A 19,565-nucleotide genomic window follows, 5' to 3' on the forward strand; every position below is an offset into this window, starting at 1 on the left:
ATTGTCACCTTCCAACTGCCTCAAACAGATCAACTTAGATATATTTTTAGAGATCCATATATATTTTTTTTTGTTCTAGAAAATAGAGGCGTTGCGACAGTCTTGAGAACATGAATACATTTTCCATACATAATTCCCATTTCCTGTACTTTTCCAGACCTGGAAAGTTATATACTATTCTATACTCGCAAAGCAACCTTGCATCAAGGGGAGTGCAGGGACAGTGAAAATTATTTTCACAAGGTTTACATTTTTGGTCAATGTCGAAAAATGTGCTATTAATACGGGAGATCTGGGAAAGAAAAGAGCCCAAAAATATTCTTGCCTATGAAAAGTTATTCCAAGTTGCCTTGTTGTGATTGTACACAGCACAATATGGCAGCTCTTGTTTAAGCCAAACTGACATCTTATGGACGTATAAAGTTCCTACATGTCCTTTGTCACGATGCCCTTTACTTGAGTGATGAAGTGCTTTTACCCGTTTTGCTGAGTGCTAAAGTAAGTTGTACTTAGAGTGTACCGAATAGCTGACGACATCGAGACTGACTATTGTCAAAAAAATGATGATAAAAAGTGTGGACAAACATGAACATGGAACTTGGTGGTCGACAAAGGTGAACCAATTGATGTCATACTTCATCTTCTATTATTCACTTTGCTGCTGTAACTGCAGAATCATCCCATTTGCGGGACTAACAGCCATGATGAGAAATAGATATGACACATCTGATCTGATCTGATGTATTATTAGATTGCGGTACAGCGTATTGTGCGAGAAGGGATCGTCCTCACCTTCTTGTCGTAGACATCCTGCCAGTCCACGGTGACAAAGAAACTGTGTCGCATGATCTCCTTGGCGTCGTCCGGACCGCCGCCCAGCCTGGGGAGTGGCGGGATGAAGAATGGAGGAGGAGGAGAAAAGGAGGGAGGGGAAAGGAGGATCACGAGAAGAGAAGGCGGAAAAGAAGGGGAGAAAGAAGAAAATGAGGACGGAAAAGAGGATAAAAAGAGTTGTAATGTGAGGAGAGGATAAGACAGAAGGCATACAAGAAGAATGAGAGGAAGAGGAGAGTAACAGGAAGGAGAAAGAAAGGAGGAGAATGGGAAGAAGAGGAAAGCAACAGGACGAGGGCACAAGGAGAAGAGGAGGAATGCAAGACAATGACAAGATGAAGATGAAAAGATGTTGAAAAAGAACAAGGGGATATCAGGAGAAGAGAAGTGGGTTAGAAAGGGAAAAAGAGAAGAAAAAATGAAGGCAAAAAGGAGAAAGAGGACAAGGATAAGAGCCATCATACAGGCTGATCTCAAAACGACTTTTGTGTTTTTTCGTATTTCAAGCGGCTGACACCACTGGCGGTCTCGCACGATCTCACCGTTTGTTGGGGTCCTTGATGAGGAGGCCCGAGGAGAGCAGAGACTTGGCGTCGGCGGAACAGCGTGCGCGGGGAAACTTGATCTCCTCCCTGAGGATCAGCTCAAAGAGCTTCTCGTGGTCATGATTGTGGAAAAGGCAGGCGGGACCGCCACATTCATCGCGTACGGTCACCACGCCCCAAAGCCCCACCAGTCCACCGGCGTGGCCGTGGCCGTAGTCGGGCCTCCAGCCCCTGAAGCCCAACGCCGTATCAGGGAAAGCATGCGTTTGCGGGCGAACTCCACTACATTATCTTTTTGTAGTATTTGGGGGGGGTGGGAAGAATAAAAGATTGCCAACACGGACATGCATTCGAGTCATTCATCATTCCCAATTTCTAGATCATATCAAGGTCTTTTAAAGATAGCCACTATATAGCTGAATCATCAGTCAATAAAAAACAGAATTTTACACCGGCCAAATATCAGAATCCAGCCTTCAAAACATAAATCTCGCGGTCGGGGCCTTGGGATTTTTACAATATACTAAGTTTCCAAATCAATGAATAAGATTCCCAGGAAGATTCCAGGTGAGCTGTACGTCTGCTGTATTCCGATTACTTTGAAATAGACCATAGTGATGTAAAAAAAACAAAAGGTCATTGACAAAATTGAGTTCACCAGACTAAGTACTGTTAACAAATGGTAGGAGCTATAATTTTCCTAGCACTGAAAAATGGTATTGAAGTGTCTCATTAAAAATGAATTCTGTTCTGTCAGTCTGGCGATTTAAAGCCGTGTTTGTGTTTTCAAATTGAGACCCCACCAATGAAAAATAATCCGATTCTAATGGACAGTGGTCAGTTAAGGTAAAACATGATCTGTGTTTAAAGTTGAGTGTTTTGAGAGTTGCTGTTGTGGTTCTGACCTCGGCCGCCAGATACTCGGCGTCCCGCAGAAGAGTCTTCATGTGGCCGTTCCGTGATTTGATTACCTTCTTTGCACAGGCCGAAGTCGGTGGGTGATATGAAGGCCGGCTTGAAACATCATGGGTCTCCCTGTGTGCTCACAACTGCCAACAAAGCAATCATAACACTTTGGTTTTAGATCAGTCCGGGTCAGTGGTGTGTTCTGGGGATGAGGATTTACCTGTTACAATGCAGAATCAACAAATGAACTTTAGCATGGACTGCTACTGTATATTTGCATGATTAAATCCAGCACATACAAATACAGCAGCATCAAGGCAATACAAAACAATTCAGCGAGGGGCCGGTACCAATCAATCAACATTCAGAGGAGAAAACGCACCAATAAGATGTCCAGACAATAAAAACTTTACAAGACAATCTGACAAAACAATACAATCTAGAACAATACAAACCACTATAAAGATAATAAAACAAAATGAAGTACAAGACGACCCAGCAATAAAAGATGATACAAGCAAATCTGACGGTATAAGACGATACAAATTGATTCAAAGACGATCGAGAGTCGATACAAGGCACGATCGAGACAAGATGATAAGGGACAATCTGACAATCCGGCCTTCTAAAAAAACAAAACAAAGCAAAACACAACACAGAATGATGCACAAAAAAATACTAGAAAACTATATGTGAAACAAGTCTCTTCTGTATGTGAGTGTGTGTGTGTGCCACACACCCCGTGTTGTGTTTATCAGAACTACCTGAGGAGAGAATCTGACCACAAACTGAGCAGGGAAAAGGTTTCTCTTCAGTAAGTCTTCTCATTTCATTTGCTATTTTTTAAAACTTTTCCCTCACAGAGAAAATTTGAAGTTAGTGGGACATGTTATATCACGTTTGGACTTTTTATCATGTCGTCATCAGTAAGTACAGTGTGACATGATGTCATCACTATCTGATATTGGAGCTGCTCGTGATCCTCTACAGTCCCTCAGCTTTGCAGTTTTTGACTTTGGTCATTTGACTCGGGCCACATTTGCTTGAAGTTGAGAGAATTTTGTTAATAAAAGATTCTCAATGGTTGAAAGACATTCATTTCTTTTGATGGGGGAAATGGATTTGATATACTGTACAAGCAAACTGAGTCATACTTCATTTATTGTTTATTTGTTATTTATTAAGATTGGTGGCACGGTGGATCAGTTGGTAAAATATTGGCCTCACAGTTCTGAGGTCCCGGGTTCAATCCCGGACCCGCCTGTATGAAGTTTGCATGTACTCTCCCTGCCTGCGTGGATTTTCTCCGGGGACTCCGGTTTCCTCCCATATTCCAAAAACATGTAATATTAATTGGACACTCTAAAATGCTCCTCAGCGTGATTGTGAGTGTGTCTGTTGTCTGTCTCAATGTGCCCTGCAATTGGCTGGCAACCAGTTCAGGGTGTACCCTGCCTCCTGCCCGTTGACAGCTGTGATAGGCAACAGCACTCCCCGCAACCCTTGTGAGGATAAGTGGTGAAGAAAATGGATGAATGGATGGATTTATTAAAGATCACAAATACACTTGGCAGTCTACTACCCCAAATTCCAGTCTTATTTCAATCAATTATTTGCTCATTTGATGTTGCTATCACTAAAACATTGGACAAAATCCATAATGTTGAAAGTATAGGTCTTCATGGTCCATATTTAAAAAATTTTTGTTTTGCTCAATATTTTTTCTTGAAATTAAAAAAAGAAAACAGCTTACTTGAGTTACCAAACACGGTTTTATTTAATTTGGTATTACATCATACATTGCTGACATATATCATTGCACCACATGAACAACATCGAGTACACAAAAATTATGTCAATTACTGATTTAATATGTGCAATAATCTATTTATTTGGGTGTCATCATTAAAATCATATGAACATGGTGGGCGAGTGCCACATTTTGCAGGCCTCATGCATGAACCCAAAAACTGTCAACAATCATCACCAAAATTTCCTCTCTACTCTTGGCAACTTCAACCTCCTAAAATATTACAACAATCAACACAATATTTTAGATAATATGGACCAAATAAGGGAAGAACGGTGGTGCACTTGTCGAGCGTTGGCCTGACAGTTCCAAGGGGAGGGAGTTCAAATCCCAGTACTGCCTGTGTCAAGTCATCATGTTCTCCCCGTGCCTGCGTTGGCTTTCTCCAAATTCTGCCGTTTCTTCCCATATCCGAAAAACACTAAATTGCCCCTGCACGTGTTTGTGAGTGGTTGTTTGCTTCTATGCGCCCTGTGATTGGCTGGCAACCATTTGAGGGTGTCCCCTGCCTCCTCCCTGAAGATTGCTGGGATTGGCTCCAGCAATAGTCCCACAACCCTTGTGAGGATAAGCAGCTCAGAAAATGGATGATCGGATATACCTTGAATGGTTACCTTGAGAAATATTTAAGTTGTTAAAAGTGAACTTGAATGGAATTTATTTTCACATTGTCCAGAAATTAGAGCTCTTCGTGTTACGGTGAATTTTTTCAGACAGATATTTTTTAGGGTGAATATTTATTGCACATAAAATTTTAAGATGTTTTTTTCGTGTTGGATTTCAATGTTAAAAAAAATCCATGTTAAAAATTTGAATTCATACTCTCATGGGTTGCCAAATTATTATCCATATTGATGTTTTGTTAATATATTTTTGTAATTTTAAATACTTTCTTGTTCATTTTGTATTTTTTGGAAGGTTAAAATGTTTCAAGATTTGTTATGTTTGACTCTTTCAGGTCACTACAGTTAAATGTAATTCAACCGAGTGAGGCGAGTTGCTGGTCCTGCTGATTGACGGTACATGAGCAACAGTTTCAGTTGTGTAGAACTGGAGTTGTGAGATTCGCCTGATACGTGGGAGGTTCCTGCTTGGACACAAGGCTGCTTGGCCTGCTTTCCAAAAAGAAGAGGCCCACGAAAAGCAAATGTGACATTGTGTAACTCCCCGTTGGGGAATCGAACCGCGGTCTTCCACGTGACAGGTCGGAGATACTGTCCACCATACTCACGAGGAGACTCCTGAACTTGTTTCCCGGTGTTTTTTTGGCACTTATGAAACATCTGGTTATGTTTTGCGGCATGTTTTGGTTTTTGACAGAGTTGCAACCAGGCAACAGTTGCTACCTTTATGGAGCTGAAATAGCTCAGTTGGGAGAGCGTGAGACTGAAGCTCTAAAGGTCCCTGGTTTCTGCATTTAGTACAGAATTATGTGCTTTTTGGCTCTTATTAAACATTGGTTATGTTTTGTGGCATGTTTTGATTTTTGACAGAGTTGCAACCAGGCAACAGCTCCAACCCTCGTGGATCTGAAATAGCTCAGTTGGGAGAGCGTTAGACTGAAGATCTAAAGGTCCCTGGTTCAACCCGGCTTCAGCATTTGGTATAGAATTATGTGCTTTTTTGGCTCTTATGAAACATCTGGTTATGTTTTGCGGCATGTTTTGGTTCTTTGATAGTTGCAACCAGGCAACAGTTCCCACCGTCATGAATCTGAAATAGCTCAGTTGGGAGAGCATAAGACAAAAAGACCTAAAGATCCCTGGTTTCAGCATTTAGTACAGAATTATGTGCTTTTTTGCTCTTATGAAACATCTGGTTATGTTTTGCGGCATGTTTTGGTTTTTGATAGAGTTGCAACCAGGCAACAGTTCCTACCCTCATGGAGCTGAAATAGCTCAGTTGGGAGAGCGTTAGACTGAAGATCTAAAGGTCCCTGGTTCAATCCCTGGTTTCAGCATTTAGTACAGAATTATGTGCTTTTTGGCTCTTATGAAACATTGGTTATGTTTTGCGCCATGTTTGGTTCTTTGATAGAGTTGCAACCAGGCAACAGTTCCCACCCTTGCACCTGAAATACTCAGTTGGGGAGAGCATAAGACAAAAGACCTAAAGGTCCCTGGTTCAGCATTTAGTACAGAATTATGTGCTTTTTTGGCTCTTATGAAACATCTGGTTATGTTTTACGGCATGTTTTGGTTTTTGACATAGTTGCAACCAGGCAACAGTTCCAACCCTCATGGAGCTGAAATACCTCAGTTGGAAGAGCGTTAGACTGAAGATCTAAAGGTCCATGGTTCAATCCCTGGATTCAGCATTTAGCACAGAATTATGTGCTTTTTTGGCTCTTATTAAACATCTGGTTTTTGTTTTGCGGCATGTTTTGGTTCTTTGATAGAGTTGCAACCAGGCTACAGTTCCTACGCTCACGGAGCTGAAACAGCTCAGTTGGGAGAGCGTTAGACTGAAGATCCAAAGGTACCTGGTTGAAGCCCTGGTTTCAGCAGTTACTACAGAAGTATGTGCTTTTTTTTGCACTTATTAAACATCTGGTTATGTTTTGCTTCAGCCTAAGTGCAAGGGGGCCACGGTGGAGGTTAGCAGAGGTGGGAGTTCAATTGCAAGCTCTGCGGATGAGTATTTGCTTCCGCGGTTGGTGTCTCCCAACATAAGCGGCATGTCCACAAGGCGGAGTGGAAGGCAAGGAAGGTAGAGAAGGTAGAGGGGGTCAAAGGAATGAAGCTCTGGAGTGTGGGGGAGGTGCAAGAGCTGATCCTACTTCCGGCAGAGATGGGAGGCAGGGGAGCAATTCTGGGGGCTGGGGAGTTTGGAACGAAAGCTCCCACCGACAAGTGCGAGTTCCATGTTCTGATTCTGGCAAAGGGGGTGATGGAAAACCTGGCTCGATTGAAGAACTGCACGGCCCTGGGAGCAGACAGGATCAGCAAAAGGGCGCTGTTGCACTGGGACCCCCAGGGTGAGCAACTGGCACGGCTGTTCACGACGTTGGTCCGTGGAGTCATTCCCCGGGCTTTCAAGGAGTGCCGGATGCGGCTGTTGCCGAAGTCCAACGATCCGGATGAATTGCGGGATCCAACTGGGTGGTGTCCCGTGACGATAGGATCGGTGGTTCTGAGGCTGTTTGCGAGGTGTACGACGATGAGGCTATTGCAAGCCTGTCCTCTGAACCCCAGACAACGCGGTTTCCTTGCTTCCTCGAGTGGGTGTGCGGATCACTTGGTGATTTTGTCCGAGATCATAAGGAACTCAAGGTCTGGGGGGACTCCGCTGGCAGTTGTGTTCATGGATTTTGATTCCATATCTCACGAGCATATCCTGTGTGTTCTGAGAGAACGCGGTGTTGACGAACATGTTGAGTTAATCCGTAACTCATATGTGGACTGCGTGACCAGGGTATCTTGTGCGGATGGCCAAACACAGACATTATGTCTACAAGTTGGAGTGAAGCAAGGCGACCCAATGTCCCCACTGCTTTTCAACTTGGCCATGGATCCCCTTATCCATGGGCTCGAACAGGCCAGATCTGGGCTATAATGGGGCGATATGTCTATCGCTACACTAGCCTTCGCTGATGATCTTGTGCTGGTGAGTGGTTCAAATGAGGGGATGGGGAGGAGTCTGGCGATGCTGGACCACTTCTGCAACTTAACAGGGTTGAAGGTTCAACCCAGGAAGTGCCACAGGTTCTATATGGAGCGAGGGGTGGTGAATGACTGTGAAGGCTAGAGGATCGGTGAAACGCCTATCCACATGATTCCTCCGGGTGAATCGGTCAGTTACCTAGGAGTGCAAGTAGGACCCGTGCACGGTGTCATAACACCGGATTTAGCTCCGTTGATCCAGAGGTAGATCCAGAATATTGCCGAGGCACCTCTTAAGCCCTCACAGAAGCTGTGGGTTTTAAACTCATTCACCCTGATGAGGGTTATTTATCAGGCAGATCTAGGTGAAGTGCCAGTTTCGGATTGATGGGATCGTCCGCCGGGCAGTGAAGCAGTGGCTCCATTTGTCACCGTCCAGGTGCAATGGGTTGCTGTATTTACGATGCCGCGCCTCCTGAAGCTCGGCAGACTGATTCCAGCGATTCAAATCAGAAGAATCGCAAAAATGATCAGCTCCACCGACTACTGGACTCGCGTCCTGACATCCAGGGCAGTAACACAATCGGACTGGGCAAAGTTGTGGGTGAACGCAGGCAGGAATTCGGAGAGTGTACCTGGAAGGGGCGTGGGGAGCATTCTCCAGGAAGACTCGGGTCGCCGCTGGTATGTCCAGACTGGCAAAGGGCCGAAAACGTAGATTGAGCTTCATTGCAGGTACAAGGTGTGGGGGTTGCCCAATTTCGAGGGGACAAAACCAGTAACTCGTGGCTGGCTGATCCGACGGCTGTAGGGTTCCGCCAGAGATATTGGATAGCTGCCCTCTCGTTGAGGGTTGTAGATGAAAATTGTGAATGAAGTGTCCAGTGCTGTAAACAAATGGATTTAATGCTGAATTGGAAATTAAAGATTATTTTTAAAATATTCTACTAAATTCCTGAAACACTGAAACGGAATTTTCAAATTATTCTACTTTGTTCCCTGCTTGACGGTGGCGGTTTTAGTCTGCAGGATGGGATTTGAGATGTGAGGTGGGGGGGCTGAGAGGAGGCTAACCCTGCAGCCAGACTTTCTTGAGTGCAAGAGGACCAGGAAATGGTGCGAATGTTCTTGTGTTACGACATGAACAAAATACAAGTGTTTTCGAGTATTTGTAAATATATTTATTATGGACTTGCAACAAAGCCAGCTCCTACACACAGATGCAACAGTATTTTCCTAGAAGTGGCCAAGGAAAACTCCATCATAACCAAAGAATGTGCCACATCATCACCAAAAATAAAATAAAAATGTAACAACCTGTTCAGAAACATAAAATAAATCTATTTTTATATATAAAAAATTAGTCAGTAATTTCCCCTCCGAAAAGTATATTTCCAAGTGATGAATTAATGTATGTTTGAGACCTGAAATCAAGTGAGTTTTCTACTACCACATTCATTTTTCCACAACTTTGGAAACAGTTGCTCGCACAGAATATTTTCAAACAATATTTTATTATGGTGGCATTCGAGTCAACATGTCGAATATGACAAGCACTTCATGTACAACAGTTCCTTCACGACAAAAAAAAAAATAATAATAATAACTCAGCCGAAGACCATCTCTTCCTGGGAAAACAGAACAAGAGTCTCCTCGTTAGTATAGTGGGCAGTATCTCTGCCTGTCACGCGGAAGACCGGGGTTCGATTCCCCGACGGGGAGATGGTGTTATCCTTTGTTATTCGTGGGGCTCGTCTTTGCGAAAAACAAGCCGAGCAGGTTTGTTTTCAAACAAGGACCTCACGTGTATCAAGCGTATATAACAAATCCAGCTCTACACAGGTGAAATTGTTGCTCGCCAAAGCGAGAATAATACCTCGAGACCAACAAGCCACATGCCTCACTCTGTACCTCCATCGACTACCATCCCGCAAAGGTTCACGGTTATCTCCTCTGTCACCCATCAAACACTGCCGATCCCACTCTTCATCTCTGGCAATCACCGTGAAACCATATCACTCTTTGTCACTCCTTCCCCTGAGGTTCTTGGTATTCCCTGGCTTCAAATTACAAGACCACAATCGATGGAACTGATTTAACTATCACTGGATGGAGTCCTCACAGTCTTTCCCACTGCCTGCTTTCTGCTGCTCCAAAGACGCTCCACCTTTATGTTGTGTATATTTTCGTAAGTCAATAACATATCAGCGGCGGATTCACAACATTCGGTCCCAATTCAGAAAGATTTTGTTAAGCCCGATCGTCCCTCCGCCAACATGAGTTTTACTCATCAACCTCTGCAGCAGAAATATATTCAGCAATAGCCACCCACTCGAAAGGACCATCAGACCAAACTGCTTATCCTCACAAGGGTCACAGGAGTGCTGGAGCCTGCCCCAGCTAAAATTGGGCAAAAGTCATATTGGACTGTGGGCTGGTTGCCAGAGAGTTGCAGGGAACATTGCAACACCACCACTGAGCGGGAATAGAGCCCACACCACTTACAGGAAAGGTTGGTGTGTGCACCACTACACCGTCAGTGACCAGCTGAGAAGGGGCTGTCTTATGTAATCAGCTTTGTGAGGTTGTGATTCATAGGATATTTTCATGTATTAGAAAAACTTCTCTTCCCAGGAACTGAGCATAAGAGTCTCCTTGTTAGTTTAGTGGACAGTATCTCTGCCTGTCACGCGGAAGACTGGGGTTCGATTCCCTGACGGGGAGTTAAATAAAGTTCATTTCAGCTGTGCATGGGGTTCTTATTTGTGGAAAGCAGAGCAACTTTGTTTCCAAACAGGACCTTGAGCATCTTTGGCAAAGATCACAACTACTGTAGTCTGCAACTGTAACTGTTGATTGTGTGATGTCTGTTGGCAGGACCACCAAACCACCTTGTTAGCTCGCATTGCCGATGGGTTCAGGTGCAGTTAGAAGCGGGCAGGTGTGCAAAACAAATTCATGAAACACTTAACATTCTCGGACAGCATGATGGTGAAACTTGTTGGACTATTGGCATCACAGTTCTTGGGACCAAAGTTCAAAGGAGGAGGAGTCGTTATATTCACTTAATCCGTGTGAGGTTCCTGCTTGGAAACAAAGTTGCTCGACTTGCTTTCCACAAAGAAAAGCCCCACGAAAAGCAACAAGGCAGCATTACTTAATATCCATTGGGGAATCGAACCCGACTCTTCCACATGACAGGCGTAGATACTGTCCACTATACTAAAGAGGAGACCCTTAGCATCTTGATCCTGGCCAACGGAAGCCTACTGTATGTTCTCACGGGGTGACTGGCTGAGAACCACAGACGAAAAAGAGTTGGCATGTTCTCTGAGCGAGTTTTTTCTCCGGCCAATCCGGTTTCCTTCCATGCCATGAAAACATCAATGGTAGATCGAGTGAAGTCATCATCATCATCATTATCATATTTAAATATTCACTGATTTATAAATAATAGATTGAACCGTAAATGAAAACTGTGAATGAAGTGTGCAGTGCTGTACACAAATGGATTTAATGGTGAAACCGGAAATTGAAGATTATTTTAAAAATATTCAACTAAGTTCCTTCAATGCTGAAACAGAAACGGACACAAATGAGGGAGGGAACTGCCAGGGAATTGACCCCTCCGTAGAAATTGCGCAATCCACGTCACTGACCATTCAGAGGCCGGAGATCAGCATAAACCACGCCCCCTTTTTGGACCCACAGTTTTCTCAGACAACGCTGGATGGTCCAGTATAGCTTCTGTTGGCGTTTTATCGCGTATTTGGTTTCTTTAACAATAGATATGGTAAAGAGGTGTCGTCACGGACTTTATAATAGTGACGACAGGTATCCTGAAAGGCTAGTGGGTGGAGTTCAATTCGTACCCTTTCCAAAACTGAAGAATGTCTTTGATGGATCAAACTTTATGTAAGACCGCATCATCAACTGAATCCATCAACCGGAACAGATATGTTTGCACGAAGGTAAACCCTAAATTTGATTTTCAATACATGTCTCATATAAATGAATTAGCAGTTCTTCGCTTGCATAACTTAGCTAAGTGTGAATGATTGACACACTTGATCTGTGTTGAGAGATATTTTGCGATGATCTGACTGCACAAATGTATCTCTGTTCGGCGCTCCCGAGAGAAGCTAAACTGGACTTTGTTTGTTTGCACGAAGGTATGCCGTATATTTGATTTTCAATACATGTCTCATATAAATGAATTAGCAGTTCTTCGCTTGCATAACATAGCTCCGTGTGAATGATTGACACACTTGATCTGTGTTGAGCGATATTTTGCGATGATCTGACTGCACAAACGCGTCCCTTTGTTCGCAGCTAATGAGCTAAGCTAAACCGGACTAGCAGTCCTAAAAGCCTTCGACGTGCACCGAGACCCCAAGACTGAAGGAAGGATGTTTGAGGACACTATAAAGTAGTGATTGTCGTACTCGGTCGGGACTTACGTAGGTTCGGCACTAATTCAAGAATAATTATTGAGGGGAGCGCGTGACGTTACACAAAGAAAACGAGAGAAACAACTCGTAAATCAAGCCTCGCCTTCTTTTCCTTCATAGGGTGGTTCACAAACGGCTATACAGATACATATACAGATTCTGCACACAAGTGTGATATGTAACACGAAAATAGGAAAAATTCGAATTCGTCTTTGGGTTATAATATATTATATTATGTGGCTTCTCGGTCTTCCTCTGACTCTGGAAAGATATCGCGCTAATATCAATGGTTTCTCCATCGATATGCATGGAAATACCATTGAAATACCCCTCGCTGAAATACTTGAAGCCCTGCTGTCTGCTTTTCAACGATATTTCACTATTCGCTAAGAATGCGAGTGAGAAATCAGATGGTAAATCGGACAATTTCGCTCTAGTCTTTTCTTCCTGGGCCGCCATTTTTGCTAATTGTTTGTCTGAGGCACACGTGGGGTGACGTAACTTCAGGAGGCGTGCTTAAGTGCCCTGTACGGAGAGGTCAATTGAAAGACAAAGCAAACTGAGCGTCCAGGAAACTGTTTTCCACAAAGATTTTGTTGTTTTTGTGACTCAAGTCAACACTAATCCCAATCCAGTGTTGTTTTGATTTCATCTTTTTGGTGTCACCTAAATTTGTTATTTCTCAAAGAAACTTTTTTTCCCCCTTGCTTGTCAAGGAGCTGTATTATTATGATTTATTTATTTATTGCTCATGTTGTAAATCTTAAGGAGAGTGGACATTTCCATTGATTAATACAGCTGATGTGTGTCTGGTACTTGTTTCAAAACTGGGTGCGAGCAAGGACCTTCCGGTGGTGCGGCTGAAGAGCGTTGGACTCACAGTTCTGAGGTCCTGTGTTCAATCCCGGACCTCCCTGCATGGAGTTTGTATGTTCTCCCCGTGCTTGCGTGGCTTTTCTTCTCACATCCCCCAAAAAAATGCAACATGAATTGGACACTCTAAATTCCCCCTAGGTGTGATTGTGTTGTGACTGTTTGTCTCAATATCACCTGTGATTGGCTGGGAACCAGTTCAGGGTGTACCCTGCCTCCTGCCCGTTGACAGCTGGAATCAACTCCAGCACTCCCCTTGAGCCTTGTGAGGATAAGCAGCAAAGAAAATGGATGGATGAATGGATCAAGAAAAGAAAGTCACCACCAACACCTCCAGGAGAAAGAAGTCATCAGGTCTTCATGAGGAAATAGAAGACTCATCTTTATTTTCATGAACATGCATGCATGTACACAAAATTTGTTGTCTGCATTTTACTCATCACAGTGAACACACACACTTGTTAGTGGAACACACTGGAGCAGGGGGCAAGTGAAACAACCGGGGAGCAATTCAGGGTAACTGTGTCTTGCTCATGGACACAACAGCAGTGAGTTTGGGTGGGGTCTTCAGCCTACTGTTGTTTTCCCCATGGTGGCAGTCCAGCTAAACCATTGGTCCAGGCCCATTAATTTGGGTCGATGTAAAAAGTTGAAATCACCAAAAACATTGTCAGGCAATTAGTGTTAAAATTAAAAAAAATAATTGATGAAAAGCCTTGGCAAACATCTACCCACATGCTGAGTTTTCTCTCTTTCTTGGTCCTCTTGCACTCGACAGAGTCTGACTGCAAACCTCACCTCTTAGGACGCCCACCTCACATCTCAAGTCCCATCCTGCAGACCTCAACCGCCACTGTGAGGCAGGGAATGAAGTAGAATAATTTTGTGTAATATTTCTCCTTCCACAAAAACCATATCAAAAACAAAAAATGATTTCCCTCCCCATCTTTTTCCAATTTCATCCATTTTTGAAAATGCTCCAGCAAGCCACTAGGGCGGCGGTAAAAAAAAAAAAGCTCAAGAAATGTGGGTTGCCTCCTCCTGGTCTGATTATATGATTCTAATAACATTGACATGTGCTAACTTTTGTGGTCTTGGAGTATGATTCTCGCTTTGGGTGCGAGAGGTCCAGGGTTCAAATCCTGGACGAGCCCTTATGAGAGGTCTTCCTTGTCAATTTCCAACTGTTGCATGCTTAAAACTGTGTGTCAAAGAGGTTAATACTTTGCTTTGTTGGTTTTGTGCACTGATTCTCATTTGATTTCTGTTACAATCCCCCACAGGAAAAATGAAAATAAATTGTATAACCCCTTTCCCACAGTGCGTTGCACTTTACATAAGGGATACTTCAATATAATCCTTATAATCGTTGAAGAAAGTACAAAAGAAAGATATTGATCCATGTTCAATAAAGATAACATTTACTTGTGGTCATCATTTTCACTTGGAAGGTGCGACAAAGTTGCATGCGACATGAAAGCAAAGGTGTCATCTTGTGGTCCATTGGTCGGGGGGCATGATTCTTGCTGATGGTGCGAGAGGTCCCAGGTTCAAAGACCTTGGTATTGAAAACAATGAATATAAAATATGATTACATGAAATTGAAAAATATAGATTTCTGTTATCGGATGGTGTGTAGGTGGCATGGTGGATCAGCTGGTAAAGCGATGGGCTCACAGTTCTGAGGACACGGGTTCGATCCTGCCCACATCTGTGTAGAGTTTGCATGTTCTCCCTGTGCCTGCGTGGGTTTTCTCTGGCCACTGTGGTTACTGAGGTGACTCAGATTGACTGGTGGGTCCCATTGGTCTGTTGTTTTGTTTTCTTCGAGTCGGACGTGGCTCAAGCAAACAGGAGGTGGAGGTCGAGCACCCTCTCATATGGAGGCAGGATATAAAACTTGAATGTTTTGGACAATGACAGTTCTTCCAGCCAACCGTGCTTGTTCGAGTTCAAGATTGGGAAATGCTGTTCTCACCATTTGTCTTGGGAAGTTTCTGTCAGTGGCATTAGATTGTTTTAGTTCATTGACTATGATCAGCTCAGTAACATTAGATCCAATGATTGGTTGGCCAAGCTTGTCACCTTTCATTACGAGACGACGGACGTTCAGTGAAGCGGTGGGAGCGTCCCCTGAAGCTAAACTAAAGGTTGCCTCTCCCCAGCCCACATACGACATGTTCTCTCCATTGGCTATTACTGTGTCTAAAGGGCCCACTCTGTCCAAAATTTCTGAAATGTCTCTGAGTTTTGTGTCTGGCAGAATACATTTCTTTCCATACCTCATCAATAATTGTCACTTGCGAGCCAGAGTCCCACCAAGCTTGAACATCTTGACCTTGAATTAGACAATAGGTCACTTGCACAACTTCAGAACAAGTGCATTGTGGGTAAGAATTTTTCGTGTGTCGGCCATTTTCGGAGGTTGTAAACAGTTCTTAAACTTTGTCTACATACCAGCATCGCGTTCATTGTATCTGCACTTTCTATGGCGTTTTCCAAGTATTTCGAGGATCTGTCGGCTGATCTGAAACCCTACTATAGGCAGAAAATCAGTTTATGTGACGATCTGGACCCGTATAGTCTATCGAAAGCTGATTTTGCGACTGAAAAATGTTGGCCGAGAGTGGAATACCCCGACATTGTGAACTACTTGGTGCTTACAACCAACAGCCTGAGTAACCCACAGATGAAGGCCTACAAGTCCTTGGACGCTTACAATTACTTTGTAAGCGGGTGGATTCAGAGTGTCCTCTGCAAAACGTTGTCTGAAGAAAAGGTTTAAATCGTTGCCCGAGTAAGTAACTTGTAATCACCCGGGACAGAGTGCGTAACTGACTGTTGTTGTTGTTGTTTCTGCTTAGCCATTATGGCCTTTTCAGGTCCGACAAATCGGACCGATTAGGGAAAAAGATCTATGACAAATAAATATTACACCATCTTTTAAATTTATTTAAAGGAGCATTAAGTAATGTGACAATAATTAAAATGTACAAGGTGTAAATGACTAAGTACTAACAAATTATAGCGTAAATGTCTGAATGTAGCCCTAATAGTAATACTAGCCCTAATACAACAGTAGCGGCTTTCTATTTGTTCACATTTGCCTTACTCAAATGTTTGCAGATAGAAAGCCGCTACTGTTGTATTAAGGCTAATGCAGCCCTATGGGGGGCACAAACCAGTGCAATCTGTAGGCCGGTCCCAAGCCCGGATAAATGCAGAGGGTTGCGTCAGGAAGGGTATCCGGCGTAAAAATATACAAAATGAGCGTTCATCTAAAGAATCCCATACCGGATCGGTCGTGGCCCGGGTTAACAACGCCCGCCCCCGGCACTGCTAACCTGCAGGGCGTCGGTGGAAATTCAGCTACTGTGGGTCGAAGACAAAGAAGAGGAGGAAACCGGATCCAGCGTCAGAAGAAAAAGAGGAATGCACAGAGCCTACAACTGAGTGTAGGGACTTTGAATGTTGGGACCATGACAGGAAAAGCTCAGGAGTTAGTTGACATGATGATTAGGAGAAAGGTTGATATTCTGTGCATCCAAGAGAGCAGGTGGAAAGTTAGTAAGGCTAGAAGTTTGGGAGCAGGGTTTAAATTATTCTACCACGGAGTAGATGGGAAGAGAAATGGAGTAGGGTTTATTTTAAAGGAAGAGCTGGCTAAGAATGTCTTGGAGGTGAAAAGAGTATCAGATCGAGTGATGAGACTAAAATTTGAAATTGAGGGTGTTATGTATAATGTGGTTAGCGGCTATGCCCCACAGGTAGGATGTGACCTAGAGTTGAAAGAGAAATTCTGGAAGGAACTAGATGAAGTAGTTCTGGGCATCCCAGACAGCGAGAGAGCTGTTATTGGTGCAGATTGTAATGAACATATTGGTAAAGGAAACAGGGGCGATGAAAAAGTGATGGTTAAGTATGGCATCCAGGAAAGGAACTTTGGGGGACAGATGGTGGAGGACTTTGCAAAAAGGATGGAGATGGCTGTAGTGAACACTTATTTCCAGAAGAGGGAGGAACATATAGTGACCTACAAGAGCGGAGGAAGAAGCATGCAGGTGGATTATATTTTGTGCAGACGATGTAATCTGAAGGAGGTTACTGACTGTAAAGTACTGGTAGGGGAGAGTGTAGCACGACAGCATAGGATGGTAGTATGTAGGATGATTCTGGTGGTGGGTAGGAAGATTAAGAAGACAAAGGTAGAGCAGAGAACCAGGTGGTGGAAGCTGAGAAAGGAAGAATGTTGTGCGGCCTTCCGGAAAGAGGTGAGACAGGCTCTCGATGGACAACCGAAGCTCCCGGAAGACTGGATGACGACAGCCAAGGTGATCAGAGAGACAGGCAGGAGAGTACTTGGTGTGTCATCTGGTAGGAAAGGGGAGAAGGAGACTTGGTGGTGGAACCCCATAATACAGGGAGTCATACAAGGAAAGAGATTAGCGAAGAAGAAGTGGGATACTGAGAGGACTGAGGAGAGGCGAAAGGAGTGCATCGAGATGCGACGTAGGGCAAAGGTAGAGGTGGCAAAAAACAAGAGGCATATGAAGACATGTACACCAGGTTGGACACGAAAGAAGGAGAAAAGGATCTCTACAGGTTGGCCAGACAGAGGGATAGAGATGGGAAGGATGTGCAGCAGGTAAGGGTGATTAAGGATAGAGATGGAAATGTGTTGACTGGTGCCGGTAGTGTGCTAAATAGATGGAAAGAATACTTTGAGAAGTTGATGAATGAAGAAAATGAGAGAGAAGGAAGAGTTGAAGAGGCAAGAGTGAAGGACCAGGAAGTGGCAATGATTACCAAGGGGGAAGTCAGAAAGGCACTACAAAGGATGAAAAATAGAAAGGCAGTTGGTCCTGATGACATACCGGTAGAGGTATGGAAGCAATTTGGAGAGATGGCTGTGGAGTTTTTGACCAACTTATTCAACAGAATACTAGCGGGCGAAAAGATGCCTGAAGAATGGAGGAAAAGTGTTCTAGTTCCCATTTTTAAGAACAAAGGGGATGTTCAGAGCTGTGGGAACTATAGAGGAATAAAGTTGATGAGCCACACAATGAAGTTATGGGAAAGAGTAGTGGAGGCTAGACTCAGGACAGAAGTAAGTATCTGCGAGCAACAGTGTGGTTTCATGCCTAGAAAGAGTACCACAGATGCATTATTTGCCTTGAGGATGCTCGTGGAAAAGTACAGAGAAGGTCAGAAGGAGCTACATTGTGTCTTTGTGGATCTAGAGAAAGCCTATGACAGAGTACCAAGAGAGGAACTGTGGTACTGCATGCGTAAGTCTGGTGTGGCAGAGAAGTATGTTAAAATAGTACAGGACATGTATGATGGCAGCAGAACAATGGTGAGGTGTGCCTTAGGTGTGACAGAGGAATTTAAGGTGGAGGTGGGACTGCATCAGGGATAAGCTCTGAGCCCCTTCCTGTTTGCAGTGGTAATGGATAGGCTGACGGATGAGGTTAGACTGGAATACTCTTGGACCATGATGTTCGCAGATGATATTGTGATATGCAGTGAAAGCAGGGAGCATGCAGAGGAACAATTAGAAAGATGGAGACATGCACGGGAAAGGAGAGGAATGAAGATTAGCCGAAGTAAAACAGAATATATGTGCGTGAATGAGAAAAGTAGAGGGGGAAGAGTGAGGCTACAGGGAGAAGAGATAGCGAGGGTGGACGACTTCAAATACTTGGGGTCAACAATACAGAGCAATGGAGAGTGTGGTCAGGAAGTGAAGAAACGGGTCCAAGCAGGTTGGAACAGCTGGCGAAAGGTGTCTGGTGTGTTATGTGACAGAAGAGTGTCTGCTAGGATGAAGGGCAAAGTTTACAAAACAGTGGTGTACAGATTAGAGACGGTGGCACTGAAGAAACAACAGGAAGCTGAACTGGAGGTAGCAGAAATGAAGATGTTGAGGTTCTCGCTCGGAGTGACCAGGTTGGATAGGATTAGAAATGAGCTCATTAGAGGGACAGCCAAAGCTGGATGTTTTGGAGACAAGATTCGAGAGAGCAGACTTCGATGGTTTGGACATGTTCAGAGGCGAGAGAGTGAGTATATTGGTAGAAGGATGCTGTGGATGGAGCTCCCAGGCAAAAGAGCGAGAGGAAGACCAAAGAGAAGGTTTATGGATGTGGTGAGGGAAGACATGAGGGCAGTTGGGGTTAGAGAGGAAGATGCAGGAGATAGGCTAAGATGGCAAAAGATGACACGCTGTGGCGACCCCTAACGGGACAAGCCGAAAGGAAAAAATAAGAAGACATTAGTATTAAGGTCAGCCTAATCCCACCTGAAAAACATATCAAGGGTTCGGGGACTGATGTCTCAGCAGGATTTACAAAAACATGTCTGCTCTTTTATTTTCAGTACACTACAACAGCAACACGTTTCATACTATAAGTCCAAATCCCTGCAGTTTGTTTAGAACATTGGCTTCCTCTCTGTCGTAGAATAGATTTTAAAATTTAGCTGTTGGTTTATAAATTTCTGAATGGGTGAGGGCCAAAATACATTTGTGAACCAACGAGAATCC

The 19,565-nt window shown here is 43.9% G+C and overlaps 1 protein-coding gene and 2 non-coding genes across 3 annotated transcripts in view; all 3 read left to right on the forward strand.

The window, feature by feature from the left end:
- LOC133493903 (zinc finger protein 239-like) overlaps positions 1 to 19,565 on the forward strand; it is a 163,754-nt gene that overhangs the window by 42,993 nt on the left and 101,196 nt on the right. The gene's annotated exons all lie outside the window — the stretch shown is intronic.
- trnaf-gaa (transfer RNA phenylalanine (anticodon GAA)) lies at positions 5,983 to 6,055 on the forward strand. Its single transcript has one exon. It is a non-coding gene; the product is annotated as a tRNA-Phe (tRNA).
- trnad-guc (transfer RNA aspartic acid (anticodon GUC)) lies at positions 9,348 to 9,419 on the forward strand. The gene has a single exon. It is a non-coding gene; the product is annotated as a tRNA-Asp (tRNA).

Source organism: Syngnathoides biaculeatus, chromosome 20 (genome assembly GCF_019802595.1).
Source record: "Syngnathoides biaculeatus isolate LvHL_M chromosome 20, ASM1980259v1, whole genome shotgun sequence".
Classification (NCBI taxonomy): Eukaryota; Metazoa; Chordata; class Actinopteri; order Syngnathiformes; family Syngnathidae; genus Syngnathoides; species Syngnathoides biaculeatus.